This window comes from Ictidomys tridecemlineatus, chromosome 1 (genome assembly GCF_052094955.1).
Source record: "Ictidomys tridecemlineatus isolate mIctTri1 chromosome 1, mIctTri1.hap1, whole genome shotgun sequence".
NCBI lineage: Eukaryota > Metazoa > Chordata > Mammalia > Rodentia > Sciuridae > Ictidomys > Ictidomys tridecemlineatus.
The window spans coordinates 127,657,398-127,682,194 of record NC_135477.1 but is presented as its reverse complement, the minus strand read 5'-3'; positions in this window follow the sequence as shown (position 1 = coordinate 127,682,194).

The following is a 24,797-nucleotide window of genomic DNA, read 5'->3' as shown; positions in this document are numbered from 1 at the left end:
TGTGCAATTTTCCATTGGCTAAATGGCAATAATAGAAATGTCTATCCAGGTTTTGCTGTGAAGATTAATATACTAATAAATCAAGCATTTTACCACAGTGCTTAGCACATCAGGGGTATTCAATAGGTACTGATTTTTTTGTGGGGTGGGTACCAGGGATGAAATCGGGGGCACTCAATCACTGAGCCACACCCCCAGCCCTATTTTGTATTTTATTTAGAGACAAGGTCTCATGGAGTTGCTTAGTGCCTCGCTTTTGCTGAGACTGGCTTTGAATTCTCAATCCTCCTGCCTCAGTCTCCGGAGCCACTGGGATTATAGGCATGCTCCACAGCACCCGGCACTAACTGATATTTTTATCATTACTGGTAACACCAGCATCACATGGCTGAAGAAATGCCCATATGGCTCCTCTCTAGGATCACAGATCAGAAAATCTGGGGAGTATTTTAGAAATCTCTAAATTTGATCCAATGTAGCCCAGTTTTCACTACCCAAGGCTAAAATTTCCTCAAATATTTTAACTTGTTGGCAACCTTGAAAATTTTTTAAAAAATTAAATTTTTGAATATACTTAAATGATGACATAGGCAGTAACTACTTAAGTGGGATATGTAGTATTTTGAATCTACAGCCAATAGACACCACAGCACAGATCTTTTTTCCTTTTTTTTTGGAGGTACTGGGGATTGAACCCAGGGGCACTTTATCCCCAAATTCTTATTTTCTTATTTTACTTTGTATTTTGAGATAGGGTCTCATTAGCATTGTCCAGGTAGGCTCAAACTTGCAATCCTCCCACCTCAGCATCTCAATCCACTGGAATTACAGACTTGTGACACCACACTCAGCTGACATTTTATTACTTAAGATATTGTTTATATTCTTCACTGCTTAGAAATTATAGTAATTATTCAAGGGTTTGTTAACAGATTAAAGAACAAGCAAATGCATGACTTGATCACAAACTTGTAATACATTGATCACTACGTTTAAATATGATTGATTTCCTTGAATTCCAAGGCATTTTATATTATGAATTTACAAGCATTTTGAGAAGGAAACAGGATGTGTCACCACACTGCCACAGTGTCACTGGAGCATACACAAGAAGCTTAAGGACCCCTGCTTATAGCCTTATCAGAATGTGGCCCAGCAATCTGCTCCTGCACCCCAGGGAGTCTCACATCTCCAGAGGAAATCTCAGTGGAGTTTGAAAATCACAATCACCAAAGCCCACTTGGTGACAGAAGCAGAGATCACTGTGTGAACCACCCATCCCCTTAAAATGTAAATTAATGATACATTCCTTGGAAAAATATCTGAGTTACCAGCCATGAAAAATACTAACACAAGCAAAAGAATTTCTAACATTTAAACTACCTATTGATAAAATTGGTCAGATTGTATTCAGTTTCATACTGTACTCTATTATAATTTAAGTCAGATATTACTGTGCTGTTGTTTATAGTAATCACTTGCCCAGCTTTAAAAGAAGGAGGGAATAAAGGAATCAGCTTTCAATCATTCTAGCCAAACCATTCACTCTGTGTAAAACATATGGTCATTTAAAAACTGAATTTTCATTTGTTTCAATTTATTTTATTTATATATATTAATTTATATATAACACATTATATATTAATTATATAAATTAATATATAAAATATATTAATTAACATATGCCTCTATATTAATTATTTATGTATGTTAATCAAAATAAAGACATTTGTAAAATTGCTATACTCCATCAATCAGATAGCAAATGTTTTCATCTCAGAAGTAGGAGGCACTTATCAAATCCTTGACATAACAAAACACAAGGGAAGTTGAGTTGTTGGCACTCCAACTTCCAATTTAATGCTGTCTCCAGCACAGAGCTTTAGAGGGCTGTTGGAATCTGGGGAGATAGAGAAAGGGAAAGATGGGACTGGGGAGAATAGAGGAAGGAAAAATAAATAATTTTACACTTAACAAAGCAATTTCAAGTATCTCTTCTCATTCCACCCCCTGCCTCCCAACAAAGAGACCTAGGTAATATCGTCAATATTTTCTTGATAAGAAAACACAAAAGACCAGTTCAAGTGATGTGGCCAAATTCATATGGCTGCAAAGGGGCAGGACCAAGATTTGAGCTCAGGGAAGCAAGTGAAGAAGCAGCTAGTGGCACCACCTTACTGATGGAAAGAAACAATCATGAGACTGCAAGATTCCTGTATCTGGGTCTGACTCGCCGCTTACCTCTGGTGTACTAGACTTGGCTCCTACAAGCCTTTGGGAAACAACTGCTTAATATGCAGGAATTTGCAAGTCAGTTGACAAACAATTAGTAACTTGAATTTGACCAGAGTAGAAATATTGACACCACCAAAACAAGCAAAAATTATAAACAAAGCCTTTATTTATTTATTGAGAACAGGTTTACTAACACAACACTGATCCATACACATTGTTTAACCACACCCCAACTCTCCTTAACCATGCAGAACTACTTGCTGCTTTGCCTCAACGCCGTTTTCCTTCTCCTCTTCCTCAGTCCTGCTTCTCAGGATCTTCCAAGTCGCAGCTTCTGTGTTCCTTTCTCTCTGATGCTCATGGTCCCCTAAGGCTTCTCCCGGCAAGGCAGTCATTGTCACAGAGCACAGCACAGGGTGGGCAGCACTGTCCTCTCCCTCCTTCCTGCCAGGTCTGCCTCTGACTACAAGCCACCTGAGTGCAGGGACTCTGTCTCATTCTACACCATGTATATGACACCTGGTGAATCCTCAATATTTGGTAAATGAGTAAGATGTGACTGAAGCTAAGAAAATCTCTAAGGGCTAAATCTATGAAAAATAGGCTTTTAATTTATTTTGTGTACAGAGGTGGGATACTAGGAATTAGAAAAATCATTATCAAACCAGAAGAGAACTTAGGGGAAGAAAACCAACTACTTTAAAGACAATGTCTTCAACCTATCTTTGGTTCTAGATAAAGGTTGAAAAATACTTGTCCACACCACTCACTACCCCTTGATGATAGCAGGAGAAGTGGCCCCTGGCTCAGTGGGTCTCAGGAGATTCCTCCATGTCGGGGCCACTGCCATCTATCACAGCTAGCGTCCAGCCCAGAGGAGGTCAGGAGAACTATCAGCTGCTTCCTCCAGAAGTTCTCTGTCCTGTTGTCCAGTGTCACCAGCTTGTTCCTTCTCTTATCAGGTTTGAAACTGAGGGGAGTAAAGAAGGAAGAGGAAATAAGGAAGCTGTATGGGAGGAGAAATTTGAAAAAGAAGAAGCTAAGGAGGGTGAGGGAAATTTGTTTCAATTCCATTTCCCCACTTTTTTTTTTTTTGAGTTTTTTCTTTCTCCTTCTCACTAATTGTCACTGAGATGACTCTTTCCCCTGCCAATCTCAGCCATCCTCTTTGTTAATTTCTCCTTGTTTCTTCTTGTCTTTCATGGGCTCCATGTTCTGGCTCTAAATCTTCTTTCGATTTCATCTTATTTCCATCTCTCTTTCTCAACTAGAATCTGGAATAATGACATTTGTCTTGAACACTATTTTCCTCCTCCCATTCCTTGATTCTACTTCTGTTTTTTTTTTTTAAGTTTCAGTTTCTGTATCGCTTTCTTCTGATATTCACCCCCTTTTAATATGTAAGTTCCAAAAGGGTACCCATGTATTAGAAGGGGATGGATATCAGGAAGGAAAGAAATTATTGTAGAGAAATTTTTTTTGTATCTAAGAGATACAAACTAAATATTAAAGTATTTTATTTAATCTAAAGACAATAGATTTTTTAAAAAATATTGTATCACATGTAAGGTAATTTAACTTTGCCATTTGTTTTCCAGCTACTTTTATAAATCTTCTATTCCTTCTAAATGGATTTCATCATATGTAACTCTCCAAATTAAATCCAAACAACAGGGCCTGGGGGCATAGCTCAATTGTGGAACAAAAATTTAGCCAGCAACACACCCTGGGTTCAATCCCCAGCACTACCAAAAGAAAACAATGGTCAAAACAGCGTTTTAATTTCTTCAGTGTCAACTATGTATCTATTGCTCAATATGTTACTCATATTCTAAAGCTTTACACTTAATCTGATTTCTTTTTTTTATTTATTTTTTTATTGGTTGTTCACAACATTACAAAGCTCTTGACATATCATATTTCATACATTAGATTGAAATGGGTTATGAACTCCCAATTTTACCACAAATGCAGATTGCAGAATCACGTAATCTGATTTCTAAAGATACTTCATGAGAAGTTTTTTTTTGTTTTTAATGGGCAAAAGCTGATTAGTTTTTATAGTTTTACTGCCATGTTGATGAACACATAACACTCATAGAGCTTGGACAGAAAAATTATGTATGTTCTTCTGAAGCCTTTGCAAGAGTTTCATAATGTGCATCTGTGCTTGATCTCTCATTAGCTTAGAAATATAAAACTGTAATGCTGTCTTTTAAAAAGTGGAAATCAAAACTTCTGAGTTGAAGGATGAGAAAGTGTCATCACTAGGAAGAAGCAGATAGTCAGTGACAGGCAAGGTACTCTGCAGAGGGTGGGGAAGTTGGGTAAACCTTGTATTTATCAGGGAGGCATCAGTCCATCATTCCTGGGACTAACTAACCAAGCTTGAAAATAAGTTTAAAAAGAACAAATAGGATAAGGGAAACTCAGCAAATCTCTGAAGAGAAGCTCCAAGTAGCAGAGCCGAAAAAGTAGGAGACATCCTACAGAGAACACTCTTCTCCAACCAAAACTTACTTATTGTCAGCCACAGAATGGCAATGAGTGAATGTTAAATCCAAATCTCCACTTGACTGTCACAGCTTGGTTGTAATTTAAAATATGAGCGTCTAAAGTAAATAAACCTGAATGCATATTTTTACTCTAAAACTCACTAGCTTTCCTCTGAGCTAATAATAGTAGCTTCATGCTTGGGTTGCTATGAACAGTAAATAGATGAGGCATATCAGCTTATAATAACATAGGTAATAAATATTGAATATGAGTTCCAGAGAAGAAAAGGGGATTTCCTGAAGACATAATTGGCCTAGGGAAGAATTAAAACTTGGCCATCATTAATTAGATTTTTTTTTTTTTTTGGTACCAGGAATTAAACTCAGGGGCACTCAACCACTGAGCCACATCCCCATCCCTATTTTGCATTTTATCTAGAGACAGGGTCTCACTGTCTTGCTTATCATCCTGCCATTGCTGAGGCTGGCTTTGAACTCGAGATTCTCCAGTCTCAGCTTCCTGAGCTGCTGGGATTACAGGTGTATGCTACTGTGCACAGCAACTAGATTTTTTTTTAATTAGTGCATTTCAATTATACAGAATGGTGGATTTCATTTTGGCATATTTCCCCATATTTAAAAAAACAATTGAGCCATTGCATTCCAAAAACAGTTTCCACACTCCTCCCTTCGCCTTCCCTTTCCTTTCCTGTCGGTCCTTCTTCTTTTTATGACATCCCTTTCCCCCCATTTTGTCTTTCACATATGAGAGGAAACATACAATACTTTTCTCTCAGTCTAATTTTTATTACTCAAAATTGAGTTCCATCAATGTTTCTGCAAATGATACAATTTAATTCTTCTTTATTGTGGAATAAAACTCCATCATGTATTTATGTGAGTATGTGTGTGTGTGTGTGTGTGTGTGTGTGTGTGTTTCACCTTTTCTTTATCTATTCATCTGTTGACAGACACCTAGGCTGGTTCCATAACTTGGCTATCACGAGTTGCACTGCAATAAGCATGGATATGCAGTTTCTCTAAAGTATTCTGACTTTAGTTCACTTGAATAAATACCAAGGAGTGTTATAGCTGGATAATAATTTTTATTTGTAACCTTTTGAAGACTCTTCAAACTGATTTTTATAGTGGTTGTAATGATTTACTTTCCCACGATCAGTACATAAGAATTCTTTCTTTTTCCACATCCACACCAGAACTTATAGTTATTTATATTCTTGATGATTGCTATTCTCACTGGAGTTTGACAGACTATCAAGACAGGGTTTTTTTAATGTTTAAAAAAATTTAGATGGACAGAATACCTTATTTTATTTATTTAATTTTTATGTGGTACTTGGATCAAACATAGATTCTAAAATTCTTAATAAAATTCTGTCAAATCACATACAAAAACATATTTAAAAGATGGTGCACCACAATCAAGTGGGGTTCATTCCAAGTGATGCAAGTTTGGTTTGATATACAGAAATCAATATGCAATTCATCACATCAATAGACTTAAAAACAAGAATCATGTTTATTTCAATAGATGCAGAAAAAGCATTTGACAAAATGCAGCACCTATTCATGTTCAAAACACTAGAGAATGGGTATAATAGGAACATACCTTAACATTGTAAAAGCTATATATGCTAAGCCCAAGGACAACATCATTCTAAATGGAGAAAAATTAAAACCACTCCCTATAAAAACTTGATCATGACAAGGATGCTCTCTTTCATCACTTTTATTCAACATCATTCATGAAACTCTAGCCAGAGCAATTAGAAAAGAGAAATTAAAGGGATAGGAATAGGAAAAAGAACTCAAACTATCCCTCTTTGCTGATGGATGACATGATTCTATATTTAGAAGATCCCAAAAACTCCACTAGAATACTTTTAGAACTCATAAATGAATTCAGCAAAGTAGTAGGATATAAAATTGACACATATAAATGAATTGTGCTCCATATTCAGTGATAAATCCACTGAAAGAGAAATTAGGAAAACTACCCCATTCACAATATCCTCAAAAAAATCGGGGAATCAATCTAACAAAAGAGGTGAAAGACCTCTACAATGAAAACTACAAAACACCATTAAACAAAGAAACTAAAGATGACCTTAGAAGAGGGAACGATCTCCGTGTTCTTGGAGAGGCAGAATTAACATTGTCAAAATGGCCATACTACCAAAAGTGCTGTGCATATTTAATGCAATTCCTATTAAAATCCCCATGATATTCTTCATAGAAATAGAAAAGCAGCTATAAAATTCATTTAGAAAAACAGAAGACCCAGAATAACAAAAGCAATCCTTATCAGGAAATGTGAAACAGGTGGCATCACAACACCTTAAATTATACTACAGGGTTATAATAACATATAAAAACAGCATGGTATTGGCACCACAAGAGACATATAGACAATGGAACAGATTAGAGGATACAGAGACAAACCCACATAAATATAGTTTATCTCATACTGAATGAAGGCACCAAAAACATCACTGGAGAAAAGATAGTATCTTCAACAAATGGACTTGGGAAAACTGGAAACTAATATGTAACTAGATAAAATTAAAACCCTATCTCTCACCCTGCATAAAACTGAACTCAAAGTAGATCAAGGACTTAAGTGTTAAATCAGAGACCCTGAGCCTAATAGAAGAAAAAAGTAAGTCCAAATATCCATCATATTGGCTTAGAAACTGATTTCCTTAATAAGACCCCTGAAGTACAAAATCAAGAATCACCAAATGGGATGGAATCCAAGTAAAAACTTCTTCACAGCAAAGGAAATAATCAATAATGTGAAGAGAGAACCTACAGAATGGGAAAAAATCTTTGCCACTTACAACTTACATAGAAGATTAATCTCTAGGAGATACAAAGAACTCAAAAAACTTAACATCAAAAAACAAATAACCCAATTAATAAATGGGGAAAAGGAACAGAATATGCACTTCACAGAAGAATAAATATGACTGGTCATCAAATATATGAAAAAATGTTCATCATATCTAACACTTAGAGAAATGCAAATTAAAACTACACTGAGAATTCATCTTACTCCTGTCAGAATGCCAATTATCAAGAATACAAGCAACAAGAAATGTTAATGAGGATCTGGGGGAAAAGGTACATTCATACATTGCTGGTGGCACTGCAAATTGGTGCAACCACTCTGGAAAGCAGTATGGAGATTCCTCAGAAAACTTAGAATGGAGCCACCATTTGACCCAGTTATCTCATTCCTGGATTTATACCCAAAGGACTTAAAATCAGCAAACTATAGTGATGCAACCACATCAATGTTTTTAGCAGCTTAATTCACAATAGCTAAACTATGAACCAACCTTTAATAGATGAATGAATAAGGAAATGGAATATTTCTCAGCTTTAAAGAAAAATTAAATCATGACATTTGCTGGTAAATTGATGGAGCTGGAGAATATCATGCTAAGCGAAATAAGCAAATAAGCCAACCCGCCCCCTGCAAAAAAAAAAAAAAAAGTCCAAATGTTCTCTTGCAAAGTCACAATAAGAGGTGAGGGGAAGGAAAGAATAGAAGTACTTAGGATTAGACCACAGGGAATGAAGGGAAGTGAGGGGGAATGGGAATAGGAAAGATGGTAGAATGAACTTATACGCATCTTTAAATATACAATCAATGTAATTCCACATCACGTACAACCAGAAGAATAGGAAGTCATACTCCATACATGCATAATATGTCAAATATATCCTACTGCCATGTATGACCAAAGAGAACAACAACAACAAAAAAAATTGTGAACTTGTCTGACTAAATGTGTGGTTTATAAAATGGTCACATTATTTTAAAAGATGTCTTTATTTGAGATTTTACTCCTCCTAGTAACATAAAATACTGTCATATTCTGCAGGGGCAAGCTGATTTCTTCCTTGGTTCCTCAGTTTGTGAACTATCAATGTATTTATATCTATATGTTCACTATGCTACAAATGTTATAGTGATAGTATAATTGTTCACTGTCCCTTTAGGAGACTTTTGAAGGATGTGGACATGGTAGAAGTAGGAAATAAATATATTCCTGGTGTGCTGTTTGTTTTGTGGTTTTCCTTGTCAGTACCACAAATTCTGAAGTTATTTGTTTTGTAACCAAATCTTTATATGAAGTTGCTTTGAGGTCAGCTGTAATAGCCATAGAGGAATATATTTTCCTTCTGAATTAAAATTGCCTCAAGCAGTAAAAAAAATAATAATAATTAATTAATTAAAATTACCTTTCTTTTTGAAAAAAATTTTCTGGTGCTGGGGATGGAACCCAGGACCTCACACATGCTAGGGAAGTGTTCTGTCACTGAGCCATTTCCCAGTCACAGAAGTTCATTTTTAACCAATTAAACTTAATGGGATTATATTTATTTTTCCATCTATAAACATTTTATGCTAATCAAATTTTAAAAATCATCTTTTCACACATTTTATTAGTGCATTAGTGTTGTACACAATGGTGGAATGTGTTGTTACCTATTCATTCATCCCCACAAAAATGCAACAATATAATTTGGCCAATTTCATTTCCCAGCACCTCACCCCTCTCTCCTTCCTTTCTACTCCCTGGTCCCTTTCCTCTACTGAACTCTCCTTGATAAAAATCACTTTTAAATAGTCTCAGGAAAATATTTGATATCTCTTTTGAGACATAGTCAAATAAAACTACATTTATAAATTAATGTTTTCTTAAGTATTTCAAGTGTCTGAGTATTAATGATTTTTTATAAATTTAGAAAAAATGGCAAGCAAAATTCTCCTAGGTATTATAATCCTGAGTTTAATACAGCAACATCTCAACCTAAAGGTGCCTCAACCAATTAGCCAATTAACCATTTCAAATTTATTCACAAAGTTATTATTTCAATTAGCTAAGTTGCCTTTCTTGTTATAAATACATGAAACAACAAATACTCATAGGGACTATCTTTCCAGTTGAGGTATAATTGACATGTCATAAACTATATATATATTTAAAATGTACAGTTTCATAATTTGGTGTGAGATTACAACCACAATCAAGATAATAAATGTATTCATCATTCAAAATTTTCTCATGCCTCTTTATAAAGAAGTTGAAAAATCCAATAAGACCACAACAGCCAAACTGAAAATTAGCGAGTAATTTGAACAGATATTTGATTTTTTAAAAATCACAAATTAACACTTGAAAAGATATTCACCGTTATTAATAATAAGGGAAATAAAAATGTCAAACTCAGTGGGATACTGGAACACACTCGCTAAAATGACAGTGATGAGAAGGATTAAACACACTGAGTGTTGAAGTGGGTGTGGAGAAACTAGACCATTCACAAACCAAATGAAATGACTACTTTGAAAAAATGGTGTCTTTAAATAGCAAGACATCCACTTAATATTCAAAACAGCCATTCTATTCCTATGTGTTTATTCAAGAGAAATGACACATGTTCATATAAAACTTGTACTAGCATGCTTAAAGAAGTTTGCTGTAATGGGCAAAGACTGGAATACACTGAAGCATCCATCAAAAGCGAATGGATAAACACACTGTGATGATCCACACAACAAAACACCACTCATAATAAGAAATAAACTACACCTACACGGAATCTCAAAATAATTGTGCTGAAAGAAACAAAAGATGACATATTACAGGATTCCACATTTATAAAAGTTGTTAAGATAAATTAAAATGGAAACCAGACCTGAAGAAAGCCTGAACAGACAAAACCAGTTAGTCTTCATAAATGACTTTACCCTTACTTGATCTGCAAATTTAAGCAAAACTGAACTTGAGCTACTTCACATAAATGCTTATACTCTACTAAAAAAAAAAAAAAAAAAAAAAAAAAAAAAACCTGATCTCATGATCTCATGTTTAACTAATCAGAATAAAAAGAAGTTCATAATTACATAAGTAGGGATGGATTAAATAAGGAAACATTATTACTGTAACAATCAGATATTTTCTTTGTATTATTTTTACATTCACTCTATAAAACCGTGTCCCTTGTGCTTCTTTAATTGACTACTGGAACCACTTCTGCCTTTAAGCTGTGATACATGAATTGATATGAACAAATAAACTTTTTACAGTTTTATAGTGCTTCAGCTTAACTTTATAACAAAGTCAAAAAATGCAAACTACACTATGAAAATGGGCAGTAGATGAACACTTTTCTGAAGAGGAAAATAGGAGTGGAAGTAGACTAATTTAAAAAGGCATAAGAAAGTTCTAAGAATTAGCAGTATGTTTTCATTACGGCAAGGGTTGTCAAAAGGTCTCAAATTGTATATTTTAGTTATTTATTTATTTACTTACTTATTTATTTTAAAGAGAGAGGGAGAGAATTTTTTTAATATTTATTTTTCAGTTTTCGGCAGACACAAGATCTTTGTTTTGTATGTGGTACTGAGGATCGAACCCGGGCCGCACGCATGCCAGGAGAGCGCTCTACCGCTTGAGCCACATCCCCAGCCCTCAAATTGTATATTTTAAATATGTGCAGTTTATTGTGTGTCAATCATAACTTAATCAAAAACTATTAAAGAATTATTTTGAACCAGTACCAGTTAAAAGCCCTATAATTTTTTATGGCAGAAGATCAAGAAGATCTTTAATGTTGTTAATGTCAATGAATACCAGTAAATACAGCTTAAAAGTGACTTTTTAAGTTCTTTTTTACTCATATATCAAAATTTAGACCTTGTTTCAAACATTCCTCCTATAATTTTTATGATTAACTTAAGCCTTCATGACTTCAAATTTCCAAAGGTAATTAATGTTTAAAAAAATCATGGTATGTAAAAATAAAATATAATCAGATCAATCTATAAAATGATCAAATGTTATATTTGAAAATATTTTCCATAAAAAATAAGTATACAATATTCTATTGATATGCTATAATTAAGTTCAATAATATTGCAATTTCAATAGAAATTCTATTTTATTGTATAATTATGTTGTGCTATTTAATAAAGAATGTAAATTTAAGATCTTGAATATAATCAGGCATGCCCTGTCCCAATTTCACAATTTTCCATTTTGTAAAAACTGTACTCACCACACTATAGAAAAGCACAAATTAACAATCTTTAAAAGTAAGCTAAATTCTTATACTTTCTAATTAATTGTAAATTATGCTTATAATTTCAGTGACTCAGAAGGCCATGGGCAGGAGGATCACAAGTTCAAGGCCAGTCTCTGAAACTTGTTTAAAAAAAAAAAAACCTTAGAAAATTAGTGAGACCCTTTCTCAAAACAAAGGGGGGGAGGGGGGGCTAGGTCGAAATGTAGGATAGTTGTAAAGTACCCCTGGGTTCAAACCACAAATATAAATAATAAATAATAAAATCGTGCTTTAAAGTTTGAAAGAAATTTAATATAAAATCTCTAGTTTTAGAATATACGCTACAAAAATAATGTGATTCATAAAGGAGACTCTTTAACTATAGAAGGACTCTGCTGGTTTTTTCCTATATTTTTGTGGGTGGGAGAGTAATTGGTCAATATTTAAAATTTGTCACTTCTACCTTTATGAGACCCTAGCTTCAAGCCCAAACTTTTTTTCTTTATCTATGATTTGATGTTACCATCTCAAAGATTTCTTTTGGTGATTTCCCTGAATATTATTCCCAGAGAATGACTTCTTAAAGCTTGAAACATGAATAATTGTGTTTTTAAAGCTTCATTGTATAATGAATCAATCCAGGAACTTATATTCCCCTGCAAGGAGTAAAATTTATGACTCCTGGGTGTTCTTGAGTCTAGGAATAAGATAAAGCATGGCTGAAGTTTATGTTATTTCTTTTTTCAACAAGTTCATTTCTCTCTTTCTCTTCATTTTGAATGGAGCAGTATTCTTTCCTTGTGTAGTCTGGCAGAAGGACCAGCTTCTGCTCCTCTCATGGGATGTAAGGAATTAATTTTCTTGCTCCTGGGCAGTTTTCATAGGCACCTGCAACCTCTCCTTGGTAAACATAAAGAAGATAATCAAGGACCACAATTTTCTTGTGAGCTTTACCTTCCTACTGATTTTGTGATTCCATCCAACAAGGATGAGGGCTTCACAGATTATCATTCCAGCACTTCTAACTACATTTCCTAACTATGTAAACTGAACTAAGCAGGAGTAGGGCTTTCCCCTAAGCCTTGGATTAAGATTCGTTGAAGGCAATTCAACCGGCAAATGAATAAAAGGCTACAAAGTTCTTAGAGGGAAAGAAAAGAATACAAGGAGGAGTACAGAGGCTAAAAAATCAGACTATCAGAATTGGTACCTGAGTTCTCCATAGATGAAAAAGTCTTGGGAAATTGAAAAGTGCTCAGCACTGTTTCACCACTGCATTTCTGGATTACAGAGGGAAGGTAAAGAGCCTAGAACTATGAGATAAGGTGCTTGTTTTTTGTACAAGACCAGCTGCTCTTATTCTTTGGGACCATTTTCTCCAGATTCTGCCCAAACTAAGCAAGTCATTATGGAAAATCTGACAATATTTTTTTTGAAAAAAATGTTGTATTACTTGTAAAATTGCATTATGGAAAGAAGAAAAGCAGTCACCAGCTGAAGCTAGAATCCAACAAACCCCAATTATTTAACACATGGTAGATTCCAGAAATAAATAATGCAATAGTACTCTGCACCTATAAAATTGGGCAAAACCTGAAACACTGGTGATACCAAACATTGGCAGGATGTAGAGCAATGGGAACTCTTACTCATTGCTGGTACAAATGTAAAATGACAGTCACTTTGGAATACAGTTTGGCATATATATTTTTTATAAAACTAAACATGTTATTACCATCCACCAATCATGCTCTTTAATATTTACCCAAAGGGACTGAAAAATTATATCAAACAAGAAATTATATTTATGTTTATTGTAAGTTTATTTATGACAAAAACTTATTGATGAAAATTGAGAACAACTAAGATGTCCTTCAATAAGTGAATAGATCAAAAAAATTTGTGGTACACCTACATGATGTAATATTAGTTACTAAAAGCTATCAAACCACAGGAAAGCATGGAGGGAATAAATACATATTGATAAGTTAAACAGTCCTATCTAAAAAAGACTACATCATTCTGGAAAAGGCAAACTATATAAAGACAGTAAAAGACCAAGGGTTGCCAGGATTTACAGTATGGGGAGGGATGAAAATGTGAAGAGTAGACTTTTTTCAGGACAGTGAGACTGTTCTGTGTAACACTGGATGATGGGTACTATCATGACGATTTTGTCAAAAACTAAAGAATGTACAACACAAGTGTGACCCCTAAACTGTGATCTTTCAGTAGTACTAAAGTATCAATTGCACTTTGTAAATGGTAACAAATATTCCACAACAAAGCAAGACAATATTAACAGAAGGAACAGAGTGTCTAGGAACTCCGTACTTTGTTCAGTATTTTTATTTTTTCAAGTTTTATTACTATATACTAATATTCCATTTTTGTAACAGAAGCTTGATTCTCAAGGTGCTTTAAATAAAACTTAAGCAGATTCCTTCCAGCTAATATGGATTTGCCATGAGTTAGTTTTCAATGAGCAATAGGTAGTAGCTTTTAAGCAATGAAATTGTCGTCTATGATGTGTCTGTTCTGAAATATGGAATATATGAATTGTTTTGTTTTAAATTTAAACTTTATTTGGATATAATTGATACACAAAAATTTTACACATTAAATTAGGCATTTTTATGAGTATGGACAAGTGTTTACACCCATGATACCATCAGCATAGTAGTCAAGGTACTAAATATTTCCATTATATTTATCACCTCCAGAAATTCTTTGTACTTGTGTGTGTGTGAGTGTGTGTGTGTGTATGTGTGTGTGTGTGCATGCATGCACATGTTATGGTATGAACAGTTAACATAAGATATATTCCATTAACATTTTTGAAGTACGAACTCTCAACTCTATGTAATATGCTACATACACATCTCTCTAAAAGCAATTTGTTTTTTATAAATGAATCTTTATAAACATTAAACAATAATTCTCAATTTCTTCTTTCTTCTATTCCATGGTAATTAACATTCTTTTTTTTTTTTTTTTTTTTTTTTGGTATTGGGAATTGAACACATAGGCACTCAACCACTGAGCCACATTCCAGCCCTATTTTGTACTTTAGGTAGAGACAGGGTTTCACTGAGTTACTTAGTGCCTAAGTTGCTTAGGCTGGATTTGAACTCACTATCCTCTGCCTCAGCTAAGGAGCCACTAGGATTACATTTTGTTGTTATTTTTTAAAAAAACACAATTTTTAATTTGGTTATCATTCTATTGTTTTCTCTAGTCTCTAATTATTTCTGCCCCAATGTTTAGTATTTCCTTCCTTCTGCTGATTTTGTACTTGGACTGTTCTTTCTCTAGTTTCTTTAAGTGTCCAATTAAATTGTTAAAGCTATTTCTACTTTCTTCATATAGGTTTTAAAACAGTAAATTTCCCTCTTAGTACTGTTTTGCTGAATCACAATAATTTTGGAATTTTATGTTCTCATTTTCATTCATCTTAAAGGACCACTAACTGACTTTATCCATTTGGATAAAGAACACGTGATATATACACACAACAGAATATCAGCCTTTAACAACCATTTGTGATATTCTATTATTTGTAGAGAATAGAATGGTGATAGCTGAGGTGGGGCAGAAATAATTAGAGACTAGAGAAAACAATAGAATGATAACCAAATTAAAAATTGTGTTTAAAAAAAATAAACAAAATTGACAAATCATTAGCTAAACTAAGATAAAAAAATTCAAGCAAAAAAATCAGAATGAAAGGTAGATATTAACAACTGATTCCATAGAAATAGAAGGTGTCACAAGAGAATACTAGTAACAGTTATATGCAGAAAAATTAACCTAATTGCCACCATTGCAGTATGAAGAGGTAGGTCTTTCAGAGGTGATTACTAGACCATAAGAGATCTGGCCTTATGAATGGATTAACCGTGTGAATGGATCATGAAAGTGGGTTAGTTTCCATGGGAATAGTATGTTGTAAGTTGAGACTCATTTTGCCCTTTCTCTCTGCTCTCTTAATGTGCTCACAGGATGTCACAGGGGCCCTTGCCAGATGCTGGAACCATTCTCTGTATTTCCAGCCTCCAGAACGATGAGCCCAATAAGTGTCTATTACTTATAAATTAATCATTCTATCATATTCTTTCTAGTTGAAAAAATGGAAGACAAATATTACTTTGATCACTGATCCATTATTACTTTGTCTCTGAATAATTTTGTGTTGACTTTTATACAGGGTGAGAGATAGGAACCTAGTATTATTCTTCTGCAGATGGCTATGCAGTCATCCCAATATTACTTGTTAAAGAAATTGTCTTTTCTCTAATGTAGGTTTTGGGTAACTTTGTCAAGTATCAGATGATTTTGGCTCCTGGATTTGTTTCTGTCTTGTATACCATTCTGTTGGTCTGCGTGTTTCTGCAGAATGATACTCTTCAGTACCATTCTGTTTTTGTTACCAGTATAATTTAAAATTGGGTATTGTGATATCTCCAGCATTTCTTTTTTTGCTTGGAATTACTTAACTATTCTAGGACTTTTAGTCTTCTATATTCTTTGATATGAGTTTCAGGAGTGCTTTTTCTAGTTCTGTGAAGAATATCATTGGTAACTTTATGGGTATTACATTGAATCTGTATAACACTTTTGGTAGAATAACCATTTTGACAATCTTTATTTTGCTTACTAAGAACATGGGTGGTCTTTCTATCTTCTAGTCTTCTTTAATTTCTTTATTCAGAGTTCTATAGTTTTGTTGTGTTTTGTTTTTTTGGCATTAAATCCAGAGGGGTTTAACCACTGAGTCCCATCCCCAGCCCTTTTTAAAATATTTTATTTAGAGACAGCATCTTTCTGAGTTTCTTAGACCTCCTTAAGTTGCAGAGGCTGGCTTTCAATTCACAATCTTTCTGTATCAGCCTCCTGAGCCACTGGCATTACAGACATGGACCACCACTCCCAGTAGTTCTATAGTTTTCATTACGGAGGTCTTTCACATCCCTTGGTTATATTTATTTTCAGTTGCTGCTGTTGTGTCATTGTTGGTTTTTGTTTGTTTGTTTGTTTGTTTTTTGAGATTATTGTGAATAGGGTAGTTTTCCTGATTTTATTCTCAGTAGATTCACTATTGGCCTATAGGAAGGCTACTGATTTATTCATATAGATCTTACATCCTGATACTTTGCAAAATTTGTTTATCAGCTCTATAAATTTTCTGGTGGACTGTATTGGGTCTTCTAAATATAGGAGCATGTTGTCAGCAATCAGAAATAATTATTTTCCTATTTGTAATCCTTTAATTTCCTTCTCTTGTCTGATTGCTCTGGCTGGAGTCTCAAGAGCTACATTGAATAGGAGAATGAGAGTTGACATCATTGGTTTGTTCCTGATTATAGGCGAAATGCTCCTAGCTGTCATCCATTCACTATGATGTTGACTATGAATTTGTCATATATAGCCTTTATAGCTCTTATGTTGTCTCTTCCATCCTTAGTGGTTTTTTTTTTTTTTTTTTTTTTTTTTTTTTTTTTTTTTGGTGATGCTGAGGATTGAACCCAGGGCCTTGTGCAAGTGAGGCAAACACTCTACCAACTGAACTATATCCTCAGCCACTCTTCAGGTTTTGTTTTGTTTTATTTTATTTTGATTTTTGTATAATCATGAAGTGATGTTATATTTTCTCAAAACCTTTTTCTGCATCTATGCATATAATTATATAATTTTTGTTCTTGATTTCTGTTTATATGGTGTATTACATTTATTAATTTGTGTGTTGAACCATGCTTGCATCCTTGGAATGAAAACCATTTGATCATGGTGCTTGATCTTTTTAATATGTTGCTGAAAATGATTTATAAGTATTAAATTAAGCAATTTTGATTCTAAGTTTATCAAAATGTTGATCTATAATTCTCTTTCTTTGTGTGCTTTATCTAATTTTGGCATCAGGGTAATACTAGCCTCAAAGAATGAGTTTGGGAGTGATCCTTCCTATTGTATTTCATGGAATAATTTTCCGATTATAGGGTTTAATTCTTCTTTAAAGATTTGGTAACATTCACAGGTAAGTCCACCTGCTCCTGAGCTTTTCTTTGTTGGGAAGAGTTTAGTTACTGTTAGAATCTCATGGCTTGTTACTGGTCTATTTGGGTCTTCCCTACCATCTTTGAAAATATATGTCTAAATATTTTTTTCATGTCTTCCAGATTTTTCTATTGTAATATATTCAAAATTTTCCATAATGATCCTCTGGATTTCCGTGGTATTTTTTGTAATATCCCTCTTTCATCTCTAATTATATTAATTTAGGGTTTTTTCTCTCTTTGATTTAGTTAGTTTTACTAAGACTTTATCAATCTTATTTATCTTTTCCAATAACCATGTCTTTATTTCATTAATTCTTCGTATTGTTCTTTTAGCCTCTACTTATTAATTTCAGCTCTGATCTTTATTATTTTCTTCCTTCTACTTGTTTGAAGTTTGCTTTGTGCTTGTTTTCCTAAGACCTTGAGATGCATCATCAAGTTATTTATTTGAGATCCTCTGATTTCTTTATGTGAACATTTATAGCAGAGCTATAAACTTCCCTGTTATAACTACATTCACTCTGTCCCAAAGATTCTGATATGTTGTGGTTTTTTCTCATTTAATTCTAAAATCTTTTTAGAGTTCTCCTTTATTTCCTCAATGATCTACTCAGCATTCAAATGTGTATTGTTCAATCTCCATGTGTGTATTTTCCCCCTTCCTGTTGATTTCTAATTTTATTCCATATGATCCTATAAGGTTCAATGAATTATCTTCATTTTTTTGCATTTGCTAAGATTTTTTTTATGGTCTAGTATGATGCATTTTGGAGAAAGTTTTATGAGTTACTGAAAAGAAAGTGTATTGAGATGTTGTTTGATGGAACATTGTGTAGACATAGTCGATTTTAAGTGTAAACTCTATGATATCTATTTATTTTATCTCTGAATGACCTATCTATTAGTGAGAATAGTTTTTTGGCATCACCCCACTTTTATTATATTAGCGCCACTTGTACCTTTATGTTGAGTAGTGTTTGTTTTATAAATTTGTGTACACTGATGTTCTTGGCATAAATATTTACAATCACTATATGTAGATGTTGTTGTTTTTTTCCTTTACCAATATGTAGTGAAATTCTTTTCCTTTTCTGAATAATTTTGGCTTAAAATCTGCTTTGTAGATGTAAGAATAGTTACTTCTGCTTGCTTTCGACTTCCATTTGCATGTCATAAATTTCCATCCTTTCACTTTCAATCTATGAATATCTTTGTCAGTGAGGTATGTCTTGCAGACAACATTCAGTAGGGTATCATTTTGTAATCCAATCTGCCAACTTGTGTATTTTAGTTGAATTAAAACGTTTACATTCAGTGTTATAAGAAGCATGTGTTAGTTCCTGTCTGATTGTTTGATTCATACTGATTCTTCTTTGCCTATCTGTTCTTCTAATGAGATATATTCTATTTCATGCTGTTATGGTTACTTTTATCTTCTACTATGTTTAGAATTCCTTTAAGTATCTTCTTCAGTTGTGACTTAGTGGAAATGAGTAACTTTCATTTAATGGGTTATCTTGGAAGACTTATTTCTTCTTGAATTCTGAAAGATAATGTTGCTGGATATTGTAATCTATTTTGTTTCAGGCTTGAAATACATTGTTCTATGCCCTCCTGACCTTTCAAGCTTCTACTAATAAAAATGCTATCATTCTGATAGGTTTTTCTTTATAAGAAACTTGGTGTTTCTCTCTTGTGGCTTTTAAAATCCTTTCCTGAATCTGAATTGTTGACATTTTAACTATTATACGTCATGGAGGTGTTCTTTTTCAGCTCTGTCTATTTGGAGTTCTAAATGCTTCTAGCACCTGCATATCCATCCCATTTCCAAGATAGGGAAAATTTCACTATTATTTCACTTAATAAAATTTCTTTGCTACTATCCTATACCTCTACTCCTTCCTTGAGACCAATGAAACTTAAGTTTCTCCTTAGTGTTGTTACAGAGCTCTTGAATATTCTGTTCATACTTTATTCTTTATATACTGTCTGGGTGTTCTAGTTCATCTACCTTATCTTTTTTAAATTTTTTGTAGTTGTGGATGAACAGAATGTCTTTATCTTATTTATTTTTATGTGGTGCTAAGGATCAAACCCAGTGCCTCATTCACACTAGGCAAGTGCTCTGCCACTGAGCTACAGCCCCAGCCCCAGCCCCAGTCCTCAACCACCTTATCTTTGAGCCCTGATTGTTTTTTTATCTGATAGAATTAGTCTATTGAAGAAACTTTCCACTGAGTTTTTAAATTTAACTTATTGTGCCTTTCCTTTCCAAGATTATCTGTTTCATTCTTTTTCATAATCTCTGGGTCTTTCTTGAAAAGCTTTTACATAAACTGTAAGCCATCCTGAGCTCATTCCTTGGTTCTTTTAATTCACTGCTTATTTTAATCATCAATTTTTAAAATTCTCAGCCTGGAATTGTCTACACTTCATTATCTATGGATTTAGTTGTAGACAATTCTGAATTTTTGGAGGCAGCATCACTCACCTTGTCTAAACTTCTATGTTTAACCCCCAGCTCTGCTTTCAGAGGAAAAACTAACCATCAGTGGGAGCTACAGCGTGAAAGCAAATCATATGCCAATATATAATAAAAAATGGTTGAAATATTCTTACAACTTAATTGAATAAGAGAAGAAAGAGAGAAGTAATGGTGAAGGGCCCCGCCCGCCCAGCTCAGGAGGCGACGTGAAGGGACTCTAACCAAGTCTTTATGAAATAGCGAACTGGGAGCTAAAACCAGAGATTGAGTCAGAGACCAGAGACAAGCCAGTCCCACCCCTCCCTTTGAACACTCCGGCAAGGAGCCAGGGGCCCGCCATAGCAAAGAGGGGAAGTCACCAGAGTTCAGCCAACGAGATTCCTTCCCAGCGGAATCTACTTTAGCAGGTGTGTGACTCCCACCCACACCAGATACAAACAACCGGGAAACTTCAAAAATCTCTCCATGGGCATAACCGTAAGGGCCAAGGGTCTTCCGACCCCCAACTCCCCCTACTGCCAGTGACGTGGGAGTGACTGTAGGGGCGGAGGGAAGCAGAGAAGACTCCCCACCCCCAACTCCCCCAACTGCCAATGGAGAGGGCGTGGCAGTAGGGGCAGAGGGAAACAGAGGACACTCCAGACCCTCAACTTCTCCTACCGCCAGCGGAGTGGTCGTGATTGTAGGGGCTGAGGGAAGTAGAGGGGATCCTCGACCTCCAACTCCCGTTACCACCAGTGGCGACACCAAAGGTCTTAGCCGCCAGCTTCCAAAGGCGTGCCCACCAAAGGGGTCCAGAAAAATTAAACTATTGACTCCCAGACCACAGCTCCACAGCACTGGGGCTTAGATGAATGACTGAGAGAGTGCTCAGTCATTGGGGAAATAGGGCATGCGGTGGGGCTGAAAGTGTAACCAGATCATTGGAGAACAGCCTTCGGTGAGCAGGACCTGGCTGGCTGGCAGGAAGAAGGGGAGGAGGGGCTGGAGAAGTGAAACGGCTCTGGACCAAGAGGATTAGAGACTCCCAGGAGCCGCCTTACAGGGATTGCTGTCGACACATAGAGAGCAAAACTCAGCTTGGAGGGCACAGTTCTGCCTACGGAAAGAGAAGAAAATGGATCTCTAAGACCTAATTTTATTTCTTATTTTATTTTATTTTATTTTTTCTCTCCCCTTTTCCCACTTTCTTTCCCCTTTCAAGTTTTATTGTTCTTTCCATTCTCCTCTATGCTATCTATCTCCCTCTCCTTCTTTCTTTTCAAGAACACCTTCCTTCCCCTTCCCCACAACTTTCATCCCAAGCATTACGTCCTCCATTACGTGTAATTGTCTAAATGCAAATAGGTGAATGTTTCGAGGCCGTCTATAGGGCTCCTAAATACCTAGCTACTACCAACACCCTGATCCAATCGATGGTTAGTATCCCCCTTCAGTAGAGCAACCTTCTAAAGTAGCCAAGACATACTAACCCTTATACCTTCATAGCACCTAACCTAAAGTCCTAAGAACAAACAACAAATCACTATATGCATACAGAATCCAGAAGCCCTTTATAAATTGAATGAATCAGCTCTAAAGTACAATAAAGCCCAACATCTCTAGGCATAATCTCCCACCACAAAGGAGAGACAACAGAGATATACAAAGCCAAAAAAATGTATAGGAGAAAGCAGTTACAAAGCAGTCAAACAGAGCTGGAAAATAACGTGAACAACATGAAAAAACAAGGGAAAAAAGGATTACAGATAATGCAGGACAACTTAAATCTACAGGAGGACCTAGAAGCATCAGACACATGGACAAGAAAGAAATCAAGGCATACTTAACTCAGATGAAATAGAATATTAGAGAAGACATGAGACAGCAAGTCCAAGCATTGAAACTATATTTTGAAAACAAACTAAACAAACAAATTCAAACTGCAAAGAACAAGCTTTACCAGGAGATAGAGATCTTAAAAAAAACCAAACAGTAATCTTAGAAATGCAAGAAACCATAAACCAGATTAAAAACTCTAAGGAGAATATTACAAATAGACTAGGTCAAGTAGAAGTCAGAACATCAGATAATGAAGACAAAGTTTATCAACTTGAAAAGAACATAGTCAACACAGAAAAGATGCTTAAAGCTCATGAGCAATCTATCCAAGAGATATGGGATCTCATCAAAAAAACAAATTTGAGAGTCATTGGTATAGAAAAAGGCACAGAGGTTCAAACCAAAGGAATGGACAACATATTAAATGAAATAATTCTAGAAAACTTCCCAGAGATGAAAGATGGAATGGATTGCCAAATCCTGGAAGCCTACAGGACCCCAAATATCCAAAATCGTAATAGACCAACTCCAAGACATACAATTATGAAGATAGTCAACATACAGAACAAGGAGAGAATATTAAAAGCTATGAGAGAAAGGAGGCAGATTACATTCAGGGGTAAACCAATTAGGTTAATGACTGATTTTTCATCACAGACTTTGAAAGCAAGAAAATCCTGGAACAATATATTTCAAAAGCTAAAAAATAATGGATTCCAACCAAGAATACTGTATCCAGCAAAATTAAGCTTCAGATTTGACAATGAAATTAAAATCTTTCATGATAAACAAAAGCTAAAAGAATTAGCAGCCAGAAAACTAGCACTGCAAAACATTTTGGGCAAAATTCTACAGGAAGAGGAATGAAAAAATAGTGCCCAAAACTAATAGCAGGAGGTATCTCAGTAAAGGGGGAGGAAAATAACCAAAAAGTAAAAACTAGCCAAATTAAAATAAATAAATAAATAAACATGACTGGAAGTACAAATCATATTTCAATTGTAACTTTAAATGTTAATGGACTAAACTCACCAATCAAGAGACACAAGCTAGTAACCTGGATCAAAAAAACAAACCCAACAATATGCTGCCTTCAGGAGACTCATATGATAGGAAAAGACATACACAGGCTGAAGGTGAAAGGTTGGGAAAAATCATACCATTCACATGGCCCTCGGAAGCAAGCAGGAGTGGCCATACTCATATCAAATAAAATCAATTTCAAACCTAAGTTAATCAAAAGGGATAAAGAAGGACACTATATCCTGTTAAAAGGAACCATCCACCAACAAGACATAACAATTATCAATTTCTATGCACCAAACAATGGTGCCGCAATGTTCATAAAACAAACTCTCCTCAAGTTCAAGAGTCAAATAGACCACAACACAATAATTATGGGTGACTTCAACACACTGCTCTTGCCATTAGACAGATCCTCCAGACAAAAGCTGAATAAAGAAACTATAGAACTCAATAACACAATCAATAACCTAGACTTAACGGACATATATAGAATATATCAACCATCATCAAGTGGGGATACACATTCTTCTCAGCAGCACGTGGATCCTACTCAAAGATAGATCATATATTATGCCATAGGGCAACTCTTAGTAAATATAAAGGTGTGGAGATAATACCATGTACCATATCTGATCATAATGGAATGAAACTGGAAATCAATGATAAAAGAAGGAAGGAAAAATCCTGCATCACATGGAAAATAAATAATAGGTTACTGAATGATCAATGGGTTACAGAAGACATACAGGAGGAAATAAAAAAATTCTTAGAGATAAACGACAATTCAGACACAACATACCAGAATCTATGGGACACAATGAAAGCAGTTCTAAGAGGGAAATTCATTTCCTGGAGTTCATTCCTCAAAAAAAGAAAAAACCAACAAATAAATGAACTCACACTACATCTCAAAACCCTAGAAAAGGAAGAGCAAAACAACAGCAAATATAGCAGAAGACAAGAAATAATTAAAATCAGAGCGGAAATCAACAAAATTGAAACAAAAAAAAAACATTGAAAAAATTGATAAAACTAAAAGTTGGTTCTTTGAAAAAATAAATAAGATCAACAGACCTTTAGCCATGCTAACGAAGAGAAGAAGAGAGAAAACTCAAATTACTAACATACGGGATGAAAAAGGCAATATCAAAACAGACACTACAGAAATACAGAAGATAATTAGAAAGTATTTTGAAACTCTATATTCTAATAAAATAGAAGACAGTGAAGACATCGATAAATTTCTTAAGTCATATGATCTGTCCAGATTGACTCAGGAAGACACACACAATTTAAACAGACCAATAACAAAGGAAGAAATAGAAGAAGCCATCAAAAGACTACCAACCAAGAAAAGCCCTGGACCGGATGGGCATACAGCAGAGTTCTACAAAACCTTCAAAGAAGAATTAATACCAATACTTTTCAAGCTATTTCAAGAAATAGAAAAAGAAGGAGCTCTTCCAAATTCATTCTGTGAGGCCAACATCACCCTGATCCCGAAACCAGACAAAGACACTTCAAAGAAAGAAAACTACAGACCAATATTTCTAATGAACATAGATGCAAAAATTCTCA